We start from the raw sequence: 17649 nt of genomic DNA, 5'->3' as shown, positions 1-17649 counted from the left end.
CATCAGTTACGGAAAGTGGCTCGTCTTCTCCTCTTTATAAACTCGTCTCCTCTTTCATTTCTGCTACGTTTTTCTTTTTACACAGCGAAACCAGCAAATCCCTTAGCGTAAGTCTATAGTTCAAGAGTGTTTCGTAGATTTATAGTTCGATAGGGCGATCACGAGTGAAGCGTGATTCGTCTGCCATTGTTGTATCCTGGGACTCTATATTCATACAGTCCCGTCTCACTACGAAGAAAATATTTAGAGTTAAGGAAAGAGATTATATCTCGACTCCATGTCTCATTTGAATCGTCTATTCCTTAACATCGTTTATTATTTTATCGTTTATGTTAATCCGGTTTTTCAGCTTTTACAATCTTAGCTCTAATTTTGCTTTCTATTTAAAGCGTTTGATCGGATTGAAAAACGGTTTAACAAGGATTTGTTAACGGTTTTTGTAACGATGTTTGTGATTTGTTCTGTAGCATTTCCGCGAAACGTTTCTTAATTATCTCATAAATGGTTTGCGTTTTGCTCTGTAGCACTACTGAAAAATGTTTATCTATGTACGATTCGAAGAAACCTTTTCTGGTTCCATTGAAAAGATGTTTGCGATTTGCTATTTGCTTATCCGCGAAACGTTTCTTTGTTCTTCTGTAAACGTGTTTGCAAATTGCTTTATAGCCCTTCCGCGAAATGTTTCTTATGTATTTCAGAACGATTTGCGGATTGCTTTCTAGCATTATCGCGGAACGTTTTTTGATATATGATTCTTAAAGAAAAAGTATATGAATCGTTTCCATAACCGCTTCCTTAAGCGAGTTTATGAAACATTCTAAGTCTATACAAAACGGTTTCTACGAGCGTTTTTCTAAGTGAGTTTGCAAAATGCTTTTTTCAGACTAATATCGATATGATTTGGTTCAAACACCAAAAATGACCATCGATTTTAAACTATTATTTTTTTAAAAATAATATGTTATTTGTTGAATGGAGTACTAATCCGTTTTCATGTTTTCTCTACAGAAAAAAAATGATGAACGATAACAACAACCCCATTGACACCACGAATGTCATTCAGATTCCACTCAACGTTGCAGCAACTGATGCAACCGTGACAACCATTGGAAACATCACAGTGTCAACCGCTGCAGCAACAACAACCACTACCCTTTCTGTGGGAAATGCTGTTGATGAAACCACTCGTCGTAGCCTATTTGGTGCTGGTCTTTATCAGACGGGTTCAATTTCAGGAACCGCAAGTGGTCCGGTGGTAGTTCAAACTCCTCCGTCTGTACCTAGCGTGTTCATTCAAGGACTGATGCCGTACAAGTTTGATGTCAAAGGCTTAAAAAGGTGGCAGAAGAAGATGATGTTCTTCCTGACAACGATGAAGCTGGACAAGTTCATCCAGGAAGACAAACCCCTTCTTCCTTACGGGATTGATGATGTGCACAGTCTCGCAACTGTTGACATATGGTTGCATTCTGACTTCATCTGCAAAGGTTACATTTTGGGTCGCCTCATTGACCCACTGTACCGTGTCTACTGTGAGGTCCCCACGGCGAAAGAACTATGGAGATCACTGGACAAGAAGTACCGAGGTGGGGACGCTGGCTGCCAGAAGTATGTGGTCTCAAAATTCCACAACTTCAAAATGGCGTATTCAAAACCCATCATGGATCAGGTGGAAGCGTTTCAGCTCATTTGCCATGAAATCGCTGCTGAAGGAATGTCCATCTGCGAGACATTCACAACTCTCAGCTTCATTGAAAAGTTTCCTCCAAGCTATGCGGATTTCAAGAACTACTTGAAGAACAAGAAGAAGAAGATGGGGCTCGAGGAGCTCATCATGAGGCTTCAGATGGACTCTAGAAACCGAACTGCTGACAAGGTCACTGCTAAGGAGCATAATGTCAATATGGCTGAGGACAAAGGCAAAGGAAAGGCACACACCCATTCTCCTGCCAAGCCTTCTAAAACTGTTGCAGCCCTGAAGGCTTCTGGAAAAAACTTTAAGAACAAAGGCATTGAAATCAATGCGAATGTGGAGAAGTTCAAGGGGAAGTGTCACTACTACCACAAAGTGAGACACAAGACTACTGACTGTCGCATCAAGATCAGGGATGAGAAGCATCATGCGAATCTCACTGAGAAGGATCTCGTTGCAATGGTGACTGAGGCCAACATGGTTGAAGGTAGCAACCCCAAGGAATGGTGGTATGACACAGGAGCTACCACTAACATTTGCACCGATATGGCGATGTTCAGCACTTATCAGAAAAGAAAGACTCATGAGAAGTTGTTCATGGGAAACACTGCAGTCTCAAAGATCGAAGGCCGCGGCAATGTGGTTCTGAAGATGACATCTGGACGTGAAGTCACTCTGACGAATGTGAAGTATGTGCCTGACATGAGGAAGAATCTGGTCTCGGGAACCTAATTAAGAATGGATTCGCCACAAGTCTTGAGGCGGACAAACTCATGATTAAGAAGAATGAGATGTATTTGGGAAAGGGGTATGTTACGGATGGACTTGTAAAAATGAATGTAATGACAGTCCCTCAGAAAGTTGTAGCTCTAAATGTTTCAATGAATAAGAAGCCAGTTGCTTATTTGGTTGAGTCTTTTACTACATGGTATGAAAGATTAGGTCATGTAAACTACAAATCTATACAAAGATTAATGAATTTAAATCTAATTCCTAAATGCAAAATAAGTAAACAAAAATGTGAAGTATGCGTACAGGCTAAGCTCACAAAAACGCCATCACCTCATCTTGAAAGAACAAACAAACCTCTACATTTAATTCACACCGATTTATATGATTTAAAATACATACAAACTAGAGGTGTGAAAAAGTACTTTGTGACCTTCATAGATGACTGCACAAAATATTGTTATGTATATTTATTACATAGCAAAGATGAAACATTACAAAAATTCAAAGAATTTAAACTCGAGGTCGAAAATCAGCTTAAAACAACTACTAAAATAGTTATGAGCGACAGAGGAGGCGAGTATGATGGTCCATTTAATGCATTCTGTAAAGAACATGGAATAATCCATCAAACTACAGCTCCTTACTCACCAGAATCTAATGGAGTTGCTGAACGCAAAAATTGAACTCTAAAAGGGATGATGAATGCAATGTTGCAGGAATTTGGGTTACCCAAGAACATGTGGGGGGGAAGCGTTGCTTACCACTAATTATATCTTCAACAAAATTCTACACAAAGTAACTGGCAAAACTCCATATGAATTATGGAAAGGTAATTTACCTTCGTATAAATACCTCAAAGTGTGGGGGTGCTTGGCAAAAGTTGCGGTACCGCCACCAAAAAAGGTCACTATTGGACCTAAAACAGTGGATTGCATCTTCATCGGATATGCACATAACAGTAGTGCTTATGGAACATAAATCTGAAATATCAGACATTCATGTAAATACAGTCATGGAATCAAGAAATGCATCTTTTTCGAAAATATTTTTCCTTACAAGAAAAATAAGGTTCAAAACAAACTCGAAAAGAAAGCGACAACGACAAGGACTCAGAAACTGAGACAAACGTCGAGATTTCTATAAATGATATTTCAGAAAATGAAGAAAAAGATGAACCTCGAAGAAGCAAGAGAGCTCGAAAGAAAAAATATTTTGTTGAAGATTTCTTAATGGCATTTTTAGTAGAAAATGTCCCAAACACTTTGGAAGAAGTCATGGCTTCACCAGAAGCTCCATTTTGGAACGAAACTGTCTGAAGTGAATTTGATTCTATCATGCAAAATTATACATGGTACATAACAGATTTACCACCTAGCTGCAAAGTATTAGGAAATAGATGGATAATGACGCGAAAACCTGGTGGAAAATACAAATCTAGGCTTGTAGTTCAAGGATTCCGACAAAAGGAAGGCTTTGACTATTTTGATCCATATTCTCCAGTAACGAGAATAACATCAATATGACTGATGATAGCAATTGCAGCCTTAAGAGACCTAGAAATCCATCAAATGGATGTAAAAACCGCTTTTCTAAATGGTGATTTAGAAGAAGAAATTTACATGAAACAACCTGAAGATTTTGTCATTCCCGGACAGGAAGACAAAGTATGCCGACTTGTGAAGTCACTTTATGGGGTTAAACAAACTCCTAAACAATGGCACAAAAAAATTGACAATACAATGATGTCAAATGGTTTCAAAATAAATGAATGTGACAAATGCATATACTACAAAATTACCAAAAATGCGTATGTTTTTCTGTGTCTATACGTAGATGGTATGCTCATTATTGGAAGCTATATAGACATTATCAATCAAACAAAGAACATGCTCAAAGAGAAATTTGAGATGAAATACTTGGGATCAGTAGATGTAATTCTCGAGGTTAAAGTCACAAGAAATTCAAAAGGAATTATCTTAACCCAATCTCAGTATATTCAAACAATATTAGAGAGATTTAAAAATTAATCTAACAGTACGGCAAAAACTCCGTTAGATCCCCAATTTCACTTGACAAAGAATTCAAGTGAATCGGTTTCACAAAACGAGTATGCGCGTGTGATTGGAAGTCTCATGTACTTGACTAATTGTACGAGACCAGATCTAGTGCATGAAGTAAATATACTTAGTCGGTATACAAGTAATCCAAGTCATACACACTGGAAAGATATAACGAGAGTACTCAATTACTTGAGTTACACCAAAGATTTTAGGCTTCACTATGGTAAAGAACCAACAGTTTTAGAAGGATACAGTGATGCTCACTGGATATCAGATTCTAAAAACTCAAAATCCACAAGTGGTTATGTCTTTACATTAGGAGGAGCAGCGATATCTTAGAAATTTACCAAACAAACAGTGTTAGCCAGATCCACCATGGAATCTGACTTCATAGCCTTAGACAAAGCAACAGAAGAAGCTGAATGGCTTAGAAATTTTTTGGAAGATATTCCTATGTGGGAGAAACCTGTGCCAGCTATACGCACACATTGTGATAGTCAATCAGCTATAGCTCGGGCTCAGAGTAATCTCTACAATGGTAAATCTCGTCACATCAAAAGGCGACATAAAACCATTAGAACACTTATCTCAACTGGTGTAGTAATCACTATAGACAAAATCAAATCGGCTGACAACCTAGCGGATCCATTTACTATAGGTTTTCAACGAGATTGTTGTTGCTAAATCATCAAAAGGAATGGGTTTAAATTCTATAATGAATGAAGATGCTTGATTGCAACCCTCCCTATCATGACTGGAGATCCCAAGACATAGGTTCAAAGGGAAAACAAAATCAAACAGAATCTAACCAAAACACTTTGAGACAAAGTAGTCTCTTCCCAACTCCTAAGATGATAAATGTGCTAACGAATTTGAGAAGGATAAGCATATGCTTTTAATGATTTCATAGCTTCTAAAGCGGAGTATTACTCAATATTATTCATGGTCAATCACTTAATGAGTGTGAAATGGGGCCGTTTCTAGGAGAATGAAGGCAATGCCATATTCTCTAAGTTCGCTCATGAAAAACAGGAATAGTTCAGGGCCACAATGAACACAATAGAGAACTAAGTTCTATGAGGAAATGAAGCTGCGTTATGCATGTTGTCTCGGTCTACATAAAACATCGGTTGGTTCAAGACATCATGTTCACCTTCTGGTAAAGTAAACCCGACAGATATTAACTATGAGTGGTTCAATGCTTAAAAATGCCACCAACTCAAACACAATGCATTTTTCGCAAACACTCTCAATAAGTCTGTCTAGTCTAGTCCGGATTAGAATAAGTTTATTTTTTAGAGTCTATCGAGTCTGCATTTAGTCTGCATATGTTTAGAGTCATTTCTATTCATGTTGGAGATTGTTGGATCAAATTATAAAGGCCATTGGCTTTGATAAAATTAGTGAAAAGAAATGATATGGGTTGTGCATTAAAAAGCACGGAATGTCAAGATTGACATTGTGCAAAGTCCCACATCGTGGAACCAAGCACATGCGAGGAGTATAAATAAGTCTTAAGGACATGAGGGTGTAAAAGGCTTTAGAAGAGAGGATGGCTCCCCACGCGCATGCCACCGCCGCCGTCTGTCCGGCTCGGTCTTGGGTCTTGGGCTTGGTCTTGGGTCTTGGTGGAGGGCCTCCGGCCCAATAAGATTCTTTTTGGACCAAGTTAAGCTCAACATTTTGACCCAGCATGCATTTTATTTTAAACAACACGTAGTTCGTTTAAAAAAACACGTTGTCTCTCTTCTTGACGATAAGTTTAAACGAGAAAAGATCTCGCGGAAAAAGTTTCGTAACGCCTCGCCTCTGAGATCCTCACGAGATTTCCGTCGATGTGCGCACGTGCTGCATCAGTTACAGAAAGTGGCTCGTCTTCTCCTCTTTATAAACTCGTCTCTTCTTTCATTTCTGATTACGTTTTTGTTTTTGCACAGCGAAACCAGCAAATCCCTTAGCGTAAGTCTATAGTTCGAGAGTGTTTCGTAGATTTATAGTTCGATAGGGCGATCACGAGTGAAGCGTGATTCATCTGCCATTGTTGTATCCAGGGACTCTATATTCATACAGTCCCGTCTCACTACGAAGAAAATATTTAGAGTTAAGGAAAGAGATTATATCTCGACTCCATGTCTCATTTGAATCGTCTATTCCTTAACATCGTTTATTATTTTATCGTTTATGTCAATCCGGTTTTCCAGCTTCTACAAGATCATCATTTCAGATATCAAACGTCGGAACTTCTGAAGATAAACCATGTGAAGCCTGATACATCATCCTTGGCAACAAGTGTCTGTAGGGATCACTCTCTCTTTTCACTTTCAAATAGGCAATGCATTGTTCAACCTCAGACTTGACTTGCACGTAAAACTCTTGAGCCTTCTCTTTGTCTCTTAGCTCTTGTTCCTTGCCTGCCACGAACATAAAAACAAAGTCATTGCTAGTATTCAGCTTCAAGAGAGAGAGTGACCAAGTTTAAGGGTGAGCAAATAGATATATAACCGCCCAGGAATCTTTGGTAGAATTACTGGGAGATAGCATTTCTGGTTTCCCAGTTTGGTTTCATCTCCTTCCCTAACAGTTTTGACGTTGAAAATCAGTTTTCATATGAGTTTTACTTGAATGGATTCCAATGAGAAATATGATAATGAAGGCACCTTATGTTTCCAGCTTGCCTTGTTGCCTCTTCCATGAAATCCTTTAGGAACGGAATGTTCCTTTGATCATCGGAATCAAGGACAAACTGTGAATATCATCCAATGTCCCATCAAAGTTAAAAGTAGCCATGCGGTTTTTGTCCAAACCAAACTAGCCAAACCGATTTTGGTAGGATTCGGTTCGGTTTTCCATTTTCAAAAAAAATTAAAGAAAATAAAATAACCGAAATAGCCAAATTTAACCGAAAATATCTGACTTTTTAGAAAATTATACCAAAATTAACCGAACACCAAAAAAAAAGGTTATTTTTGAAATTAAAAGTGAAAATCAAAATTAACTGATAACCGAACCTAACTGAAATGTAATTCGATTAATTTCAGAATTGGTTTTCAAAAATTTTGGTTAACCGAAAACCGATGGTTGGTTCGGTTTCGGAAAACCAAAATCGCTGGGCTAGTTAAATGTAGAGTTTAGCAGAGCAGAGAGAGAGCGACAATGGTTCTTGCTAACACGTTAAACGAACATATCTAAAACGTGTTGTAGAAGCTGAGAAAGTCTTGAGTAATAATGTAAATTTCTGAATAGAACCATTCATGTAAACATGGAGGAAGTAGGAAAAATTGAGTTGAGAAATCTTATATCGCAGATGTCGTCTTCTCCAACAACACCAAATGGGACAATCTTGGCTCCAAACTTAGATGCAACTCTCACAAACTCTGGTTTCTCTAGCCAGAACAACTTGTATTCTTCACCCTGCAATGTCTCTTTCTACATGTTTAGACAAGTCTAGAAACACAAACGTTTGTTTTTTTTTAACTCGGTGAGAGAAAGAAAAGCACCTTTTTATGAAAAGCCTCACGGATACCACCAGGATACAAAAGCACATGAGACTTTGAGCGCAGTAGATTGTAGATACTGAACAAGGATATAGGAACTCCACCAATTAATTTAGTCTCTATCACACACCTGCGATTTTGCTCTCAGACACGATTCTAGAGGAAATCTTTGACCGCTGGTTACTACTCTGCTACTTTCTTTACCCTACGGCTCTTTCACCTTTTCAGCTCTTTACCCTCAGAAATTCCCTGGAACTTTTTAAAAGTTTACCTGTTTTGGAAGTACCCATCGGTCAATAGACAGCTCCCCCCCCGTTAATCTCGTCTCTGGTCAGAACCTCGCCGGGTTCAGCCCCCGACGACGTCGGAGGGTCAGCCAGGACCTCCTGTGCCGATACATCACCTCCCTTTCTTCTCTCACCCTTCCAAGTTGTGCTCCACTCAAGCTATAGATCTACTTATGGAAGAGCTCAGCTGAAGTTGATGGAAGGTAGTTTCAAAATCGGTTGTTATAACCTCTTATTACGCCTCCCCAACCAACAACACTCAGGAGCATTTACCACAAAACGCATTTAATACGCCTGGAAATGATATATAAACTCTCAAGCTGGTCCTAGGTTGTTATAACCTCCTTTCCAAAGGTTCTCAAATCTTCTCAAGTCTCAAACCACCAATACGTTTACTTTCCAACAAAGCGACAAACCGGTTTTTGCTACTCAAGCTATGGCTAGACGCTACAGTCGCTCCGAGAAAGAAAAATGGCAGGCTCCCTCTGAGCCACCAGCCAAACGACCTCCGGTGCGTATACCGGCAAACGACTGCGAAGATCTCATAGAGGCCAACAGACTAACTATCATTGAGCGGCTAACGAACCCTCTGGTCCAAAAGCCTCGAGCGGTTATCGACTTCATGGCTCAGGTTTGGAACCTGGAAGGACGAATGGAGGGACGAGTGCTGGGACTAGACAAGTTTCAGGTCAAGTTTCAAACTGAAGATGACCTCCTCCAGGTCCTTGAAAAGGGGCCCTATCACTATAAGCGATGGATGCTACTACTACAACAATGGGAACCAACTGTATCTGATCAGTTCCCATCTACCATCTCCTTCCATGTGAGAATCCATGGAATACCACTCCACTTCTGGTCAAAAGGCACCATTCTCGCCATTGGAAAGGAGCTTGGAGTGTGCTCAGTTAAAGATGTCAAAGAAGCCAAGATATGGGTTGAGGTTAATGGTCTTATGCCCCTGGTCATGAAAATGGAAATTGAATTGCCTACAGACGATGTAACTGAAGTTGAGTTTGAGTACATCAAGATTGAAAAACATTGCTTCACATGTTACTCTTTGTTTCATGAGGAAACTGACTGCCCTCAACGACCTCGTAATGCTCTCCCTCCGAAGGAAAGGGTACTAGGAATAACTCAAAATATTGCTCTACAAAGAATTGAGGCGGAAAAGAGGAGACACGATGACAGACGAGGTTATAGAAGAACCGATGATCTCCGCTCAATAATAAAACCTAACACAGATAGCTATCTCCCCAGAAGAGACAGAGCTACGAGTAGGAGTTATTACACTCAAAGTAATGATCAGAGAGGACAATCTATCCTGTCCAGAACAGCACGATCAAACTCCGGTTCCTATAGACACGATGCTCCCTCAGTGCAGTATCGAGTGGTAGATAAGAGCAGGCACAGCTCAGGTTCCTCTGGTTTTCACCACAATACAGAAACTCGAGCAGTACGAGCAGTAGGAACTGAGATTACGGGGACTACCCCGATACCACAAGTAGAAAGGAATACTCCAAACTCTGCTAGAATGGAAGTCACACCAACACGCAACCTGCAAGACCGCCTGGGAGTTCCATTAAATGGTCTTGAAGGTTCACTTTCGGGGTCTAGGGAGAGAAGGTCAGCTCTTGAGCGCCTTTCTGAACCAACTATTAACCCACCGACGAGAGTACCGCCAAGCTTTGAGTCAGGACGGCTTCAGGAAGCTGATACTATGATAGAAGGAGATGAACAAAATGAACACGCTGCTGTTGAAGCCCCTACACAGGAACCAGACAGAGTCCCTGTAGCCCTCAGACTTGGAGGATCCAGTGCGGAGCAAAGAAGAAGTGGAAGGGCTATACCTATCGCACCCCAGAGCAAGGCGGCGGGCAAGAGGAAAGTTCTAACCAGGAAACGAATAGCGAGAAGCCCACTTCAAACACTACTTCAAAGAAAGCCAACAACTGTCCGATCATCACCAATTGCTACTAGAAGAAAGCTGGTTGTAGACAAAGACAGTGATATTCCTTGTAATAAGGCAGGTACTAGTAACCAACGTAAGAAGACTGGGCCTCCAACTACGGTGTTCATACCGGGAAGTACCAGAGGAGGGGTGGATTTTCGGCCCCATCAAAACCCTCTTCCTTAGCTATTCTAAGCTGGAATTGTCAAGGACTGGGGAACGTCCTTACAATCCGGCGAATTAAGGAGATGAATAGGAATATGGCTCCTAATGTAATGTTCCTAATGGAGACAAAGAACAATGATGATTTTATAAAGATGAAATTGCAAAGTCTCAACCTTGTTCATTATTTCTCAGTTCCCCCCGTCGGCCTTAGCGGTGGACTTTCCTTGTTTTGGAATGATGATTCTGATATCACTATCTTGGAGTCTTCTCCCAACTTAGTAGACACAAAGATCACACATAAGGGAGTCACATCTTTCGTTTCATTTGTATATGGAACCCCTGCAGCGGAAAACATAGCATCCTTTTGGAACAAACTCACTACAGTGGGACATGGCAGGGACTCTCCTTGGCTGATCACAGGAGACTTCAACGACATTCTCAACAATGCGGAAAAAGTAGGTGGTCCAGCTCGCCCTGAAGGTTCCTTCACGGCCTTTCGATCCTTTGTTTCTCAGAATGGCTTATGGGATCTCAAACACTCTGGTGAACAATTATCATGGCGAGGCAACCGATATACTCATTTCATAAGGTCGAAATCTAGGGTAGGTGAGCTCGGCAGTGAAGATAATTGTGAGGTTACCACGTGTACCTTAGGAAGGTCCTTATCACGCATGAAACGCTCCACTATCTGCGAACTTCAGAGGCAAAAAAACGTTGCTCAATGGCTGTGAAAACAGACATGAGCAAAGCTTACGATCGGATAGAGTGGGGTTTCGTCAAGGAAGTGATGAAGCTGCTTGGTTTCGATCCGATATGGATCTCGTGGATCATGAGCTGTATTGAATCAGTGTCCTATTCTTTCTTGATTAATGGCTCACCACAGGGACTTGTGAAACCCTCACGGGGACTGCGACAAGGCGACCCTCTCTCACCTCATATCTTCATACTCTGTACGGAGGTACTCTCAGCACTATGCGAGAAAGGCCAAGCCGACGGCTCGCTCCCGGGTGTCAGAGTATCTCGCAACAGCCCACCTATCAATCACCTACTCTTCGCTGATGACACTATGTTCTTCTGCCGATCATCTCCAGCGAGTGTCGCAGCTTTAAGTAAGATTCTATCTACTTATGAATCCATTTCGGGGCAGCGGATCAATCCACAGAAGTCAGCTATCACTTTCTCGGCCAAAACACTTGTTTGTGTTCGAGCCCGGGTAAAGGAAACCTTGGAGATTTACACGGAAGGAGGGATAGGAAAATATCTCGGGTTGCCCGAGCAATTTGGGCGCCGGAAGCGAGATATATTTGCGTCTATCCTGGATAGGATAAGACAAAAATCCCATAGGTGGACGGCTAAGTTTCTCTCCGGAGCCGGTAAACAAGTTATGCTCAAGTCGGTCCTCTCCGCGATGCCGTGTCATGCTATGTCGTGCTTCAAGCTGCCTATATCCTTATGTAAGCAGATACAGTCACTGCTTACCCGATTCTGGTGGGACGCTAACCCGGAGAAGAAGAAGATGTGTTGGGTTTCATGGGTCTTGGATTCCGAGTAATAGAAACATTTAATGATGCTTTGCTTGCGAAGATCGGCTGGAGACTAATAAAAGAACCACAGTCCCTACTGGCTCGGGTCCTCATGGGGAAGTACGCGCGCAACTGTTCCTTTTTGGACTGTCCATCACCAGATACGGCCTCACACAGATGGAGAAGTGTCCTAGCCGGGAGAGACATACTTCGGAAAGGCCTCAGCTGGGCAGTGGGCAATGGCGACACTATACGTTTATGGGATGACCCTTGGCTTCCTTTCAGCGGCCAATGCAACCGATAGGGCCACCCAGCTTGGACAGTAACTCTTTGAAAGTTAGTGAGCTATTATGCCCTCTGACTAACAGATGGGATGTGGAGAAAATCAGAAGAATATTACCTCAGTATGAGGACACTATTTTGCAAATAAAAACCAGCTCTACAACATCCCCTGACACTTTACTCTGACTCTCCGAAAAGACTGGGATTTACTCCACAAAGACTGTATATGGTGTGGGAATGACAGCCGACAAAGATCAACATTTTGTAAATGAACCTGTGAACTGGCTGAACCTGTGAAGACAGGACCGAAGCTCAAAGATTTTCTGTGGAGAGTGGTGAAAAAAGCAATTCCAGTCAGCTCCAATTTGGAGAGGAGAGGATTCCCGAGCTTTAACTGTAAGTCGTGTGGCGGTCATGAAGATGATCTCCATGTCTTCCTCAAGTGTCCGCTGGCTGAGGAGGTTTGAAATCACATGCCAACTGTTCGAAAACCACAAAACTCAATCACTTCACTGGCAGAACTGATCAAGCAAGGAGACTCTTATACACCATTACCACCAACCGGATTAACTACTCCTCTCTGGCCTTGGGTGGTATGGAACTTATGGAAAGCCAGAAATAAACTTGTGTTTGAGAACAGAGTGTTTACAGGTCAAGAAATTATGCTCAAGAACATTAAAGATGCGAAGGAATGGAGTTATGCACAAGCGGACCCCAAAGTATCAATCACCCGCAGCTCCACCACAAATCAGTCACGACCTTCCCCTGTATGCCCTCCGCCGATGTCTCCGTCTGGTACACTAGTCTGCAAGGTCGATGCGGCGTGGGATGCCAGTTCTGGTAGGTGCGGCATAGGAGGGGTCTTCACGGGAGTTTCGACACCATACATCTCCAACATCTCTGAAGCACACAGTCATGTATCATCAGCTTTAATGGCAGAAGCCATTGCTGTCCATCGAGCGGTTTCTCTAGCCGTTTATTCAAACGTCTGATCCCTGGCGGTTCTATCCGATTCCTTATCTCTGATCAAGCTCTTGAAGAAGGGATGGTATCAACCTGAACTGTTCGGTATCATGTTTGATATCTATCACTTTATGCCTTTCTTTGATGTTATCACCTTTGATTTTATTTCTCGAAACTTCAACTCTGAGGCTGATTCTGTGGCAAAATCAGTGCTTGCTATGTCTATAACTCACTCCACTATTGGAGTGTAGAACCCACTTTAAGTAATGCAATGCTTTGTTTGATCAAAAAAAAAAGGAACTCCACCAATTAACTTAAATTTGTCAAAAATCTGTGGGTCGACAAACACATCCTGGCCGTCTAGAAAAAGCATTGGATGTGCCAAACCGCGCAAGTGAATATTTCTCTCTTTCAAGAATTGAGGTACCATTGGAATTAGCTCAAGTCCCAATAACATGTGATAGCCAACGAACAAAACAGGTCCTTCTGAGGGTATACCTTCAAGGCCCCCCACAATTTTACCATCTTCTAGTGTTGACAGATATACAGGTGAAGTAGGACCTATTAGCAATCTGCAGCGCAGAAAAATTATCATTCAGTAACTTGATAAGAATGATTTGTTTTGTTGAGCATTTTTACTTGTGGTTGTCTAGTTGCTGCTTTATCTCATATCTGGTAGGCATAATGTAATCTGAAAGGTGATCATGAGACTTCCCACGGCGATAGAAACAAGTACACTTGATGATAGTAACCAAGTACACTTGATGATAGTAACCAAGTCTACACCATCCTCCTAACATGGGATATAGTTTGAAGTGTAGTTAGTATCAAGACTTGACTCAAAAGTATCATCTTTAGTGGATGAAGAGAGATCACTTACGAAAAAGAGAAAGTGTCCATTGCCTTTAAGCTTACGCACAATACATTTTGGCAATGTGCGTGAGTATCTGTCGATGTCTTCATTGTTCAGCAGCCAATGATCACGTCTACTGCAATAATCATAGCCAGATATTCACATTACACGTAAGATCTAAGGTAAAGGTAGGACATTACATTCAAAGCAAAGAGATTAAGAACACTTGAAAAAGAGAAACTTATTGGACCTCAGAAGTATCAATGGATCGCCTGTGTAAGAAAGTAGACTTAACCAGTTCCAGCTTCCAAAGAAGTGTGTCCTTAGGGACGGTCCTACTCAAAGTCTGAATATATATATATATATATATACTCTCCCGTTTAATTTTAGTTGTGATTTTAGGTTTATTCACACAGATTAATAAAATATTTTATTTTGCATATTTCTAAAATAAAAACATCAATACCTATACACCTAACAATATTTTAACCAATAAAAAAATAACGTGGAAAATACTGTTAAAAAATTTTGCATTGAAATTCTAAAACAACGCTTAATGAAAATTTTACTCTACAACGATAATTAAACTGAAACGGAAGGAGTATGTTTGTAAAGGATCTTTTACAGAAAACTCATAGATCAATGAGTTTCTAAGAAGGTATCCTTACAGGAGGATTAGCTGAAACTGCAAAAAGATCTCTTAGTATCCCTCCACCAATTCCACTCATCTGATGGACTGCAAACTCATTCGTCAAAGCGTCTAACGCTGTAGTCAATGGATCGCCTGTGTAAGAAAGTACCAGGAACAGAAGAAAAACATGATTTAATGATGTTGTACAACATTCTACAGCAGTCACAGCCTTCTAACTATAATCAAGAAGACACTTTAATATCAAACTTGAAGCTCAGCTAGTATGTTATCATTCACTTGGAGACACTTAATAAACAACATGAAGTCAATATAGAAAATGAGAAGAGAACAAAAGTGTACCTTGCTTAAAACCAAATATTTCTGTCAACAGTGTACGAACTCCGTCTGCTAAAACATTCAGCATTCCTACCAGAGGTTGTGACATGAGGTTGTTGACATGTGTGGCAGCAACAAAAAAATGTGTACGATGATGTACATGAATCATGACATTGTACCGACAATATAAAACCGAACTTTGTACCTGGATTCAGGCCCGGCCCGGAAAAATTATGGGCTGAAAGCAAAAATGAAAAAAATTGGACTTGTTTCTAGATGAAAAATAAATGGTGGCCGGCTGTAGTCAAACTGCTTACCTCAGGCTAACAATTTAAAGCTGTAAACCAACTGTTCTAATGAAGAATTTACAAAAATAAAGGCCGAAATATTATCTATTCTAAATAGGGCCGGAAGCAGGTGCTTCCACCGCTTGTACCCAGGGCCGCTACTGCTGGCTGGATTAGCCAATATCAAAGCAAGATCGATGTTGGGATTCCTAGCTGCAACATCTAACGCAAGACACGCTCCAATAGATTCTCCAACTAAATATATAGGTCTATTTGGGAAACGATAGTTCTCCGACCTAACTGTCCTCTCAATAAGTTGGACCAAGTCTGAAACACATTAAAAAAATGCTTTAAACCACAATAAGCTATCTTCTTGGTTAACAAAGGTAAGGAGCAAGAGAAGGCACCTTTAGCAGGAGTACGGTCCCTGACTGGAATGTGAAGGCACCATACATCAAACAACCTACTCAAAACCAATAACAACAAAAGAAATGAGCAATATCAAGAAACAGAGAAACAAAGGCAGGAACGTTGCGAAAATGAGAAAAGGCTAATGCAAAATTTGTAAGCTTCTAACGAAGTGGAGAATTTGAAATTACGCACTCCCCAAGTTTCTTGTGGTGACGAACAAGCCCAAGTCCAGTAACATCAATACCTACAAGGTTTTTAATCTTGTTAGCCTTTCAGTGTTCATGGAAATTTAATGAGATTATGTCTACAAATATAATAGAAACTTATATATTATCCAAAAACGGAATCTTCGGTATCATCAGCCATAGTCAATGCTGATTTACTAGGCTTAAATTTTGTCCAAGTAATGTGACCTTATAGTTGTAATTAAAATTGGCAATGAAACATGAGTATTATAAAATGGTGTGGTCTAGTTCGAACTTCGAACCAAGTATAAAGATGACTACCTTCTCTATAAAAGCTGCATATATTCTTTAAAATGTGGCCTACATATAATTTACATATTCTATGTTTAGCCAGTGTTCCAAAAAAAATGTTTAGCCAATGATTGATAGTCCTGGCCATAATCAACAATCAAAGCTGTATTCATGTTGCCATATAACGATATTCATGTTGCCATATAACGATATGGCGTGGCTGTTGAAGATCCACCATGTGGGTCAACTCAAGAAATCAAATCTAACCATAGTGCTGTCTTCTATCATTTAGATCTCCTTATGTATATTGTAGATGTTGTGTCCGGTTTTTTTAAATACAGTGTCGGTGATTAGTCTAGGTTCTGGTCTGGAATCGACCGGTTATCAAAATAAATATTTTCCTTGTTAGATGACGTTTTATAATTATGTATATAAATTAAAAATATTTAGTTTTTTATATTTCCTGAATAAAAACATCACTAATTATCCATCTAATTATAATTCAACCAATAAAAATTTGCGCAACAAATTATATATATTTATATTGAAAATTTAAAACATTATTTAATTTATGAGAAAAAATCTTCTTAAACGTTAACTATAAAAAGAACAGGAGTATTAGATAGGGTGGAAGAAGATTTAGAGGGACGAACCAGGTATGAAAAGGAGAAGAGGAGAGCCTTGAGCCTGAGAGCTACACTCCAACGGAGAGAACCAACGAGGCGGACCATCATCTCCCACGAAATCTTTTGCTTCCTCCAAGAAGTCCGACAAGCTCTTCCGTAGATCAGGACTCGCCGCTTCCGCTTCCGTATACGGATTCTCCACGACCTTTGCTACCGCCGCTCCATCTTCATTCTTTCTTATCCGTCGAGCACCTCCATGAGTCTTCGACTCTACGGAGTTAACGGCCGTGACTCGATATGTTCGTCGTCGTGTGTTTGACTTCAAACTGCTGAAAACAGCGTTGCCGACCACTCTTTCAGACCAGACAGGAGAGATGCCGGAGACGGAGCTAAGTAGTGTAACCTCCATTCGTGATAAGCTCGAGAGAACGATGAGTTGGTTTTTCCGTTTCTCTGTTTGTAGAAAGTGAGATCATCAGCAATGGCAGTACCCGATGCAGTTTGAACTAGTATTAAAAATATAATAAAAGAAGAAAGAAAGAAAGGTAAACAGCTCTCGTGCAAGAGCGCTAAACAAAAGATGGAGAACTTGATTCTATAAGTGTCATACTTATAATGGTGCGATGTTTAAATTTTTTTTTGAATTAATTTTGTAAAAAGATTGATATTAGATGAGAGATTGTGTTATTAATATAATTAGGTGAGAGATTATGTTTGAGAACATTAACTGTTGATGATGCTCTTAGAGTGAACGATTAAATGTTTACATGCATAAGCCAAGAAAGTTTGCTGAAAACAATACTTTAATACTCCCTCCCGTTACTGAAAGATCCATATTCTAGAAAAAAAAAAATTTTCAAAAAGATACATATTTTATATTTC

The 17649-nt window shown here is 40.3% G+C and overlaps 1 pseudogene; it reads right to left on the bottom strand.

The window, feature by feature from the left end:
* Positions 1 to 6705: 6705 nt before the first annotated feature.
* Positions 6706 to 17176, bottom strand: LOC106319587 (annotated as a pseudogene).
* Between the last annotated feature and the right edge of the window lie 473 nt (positions 17177 to 17649).

This window comes from Brassica oleracea, unplaced genomic scaffold, assembly GCF_000695525.1.
Source record: "Brassica oleracea var. oleracea cultivar TO1000 unplaced genomic scaffold, BOL UnpScaffold00285, whole genome shotgun sequence".
NCBI classification, from domain to species: domain Eukaryota; kingdom Viridiplantae; phylum Streptophyta; class Magnoliopsida; order Brassicales; family Brassicaceae; genus Brassica; species Brassica oleracea.
Note: the sequence above shows the minus strand (reverse complement) of the source record. Positions and strands in the feature narration are given on the sequence as shown.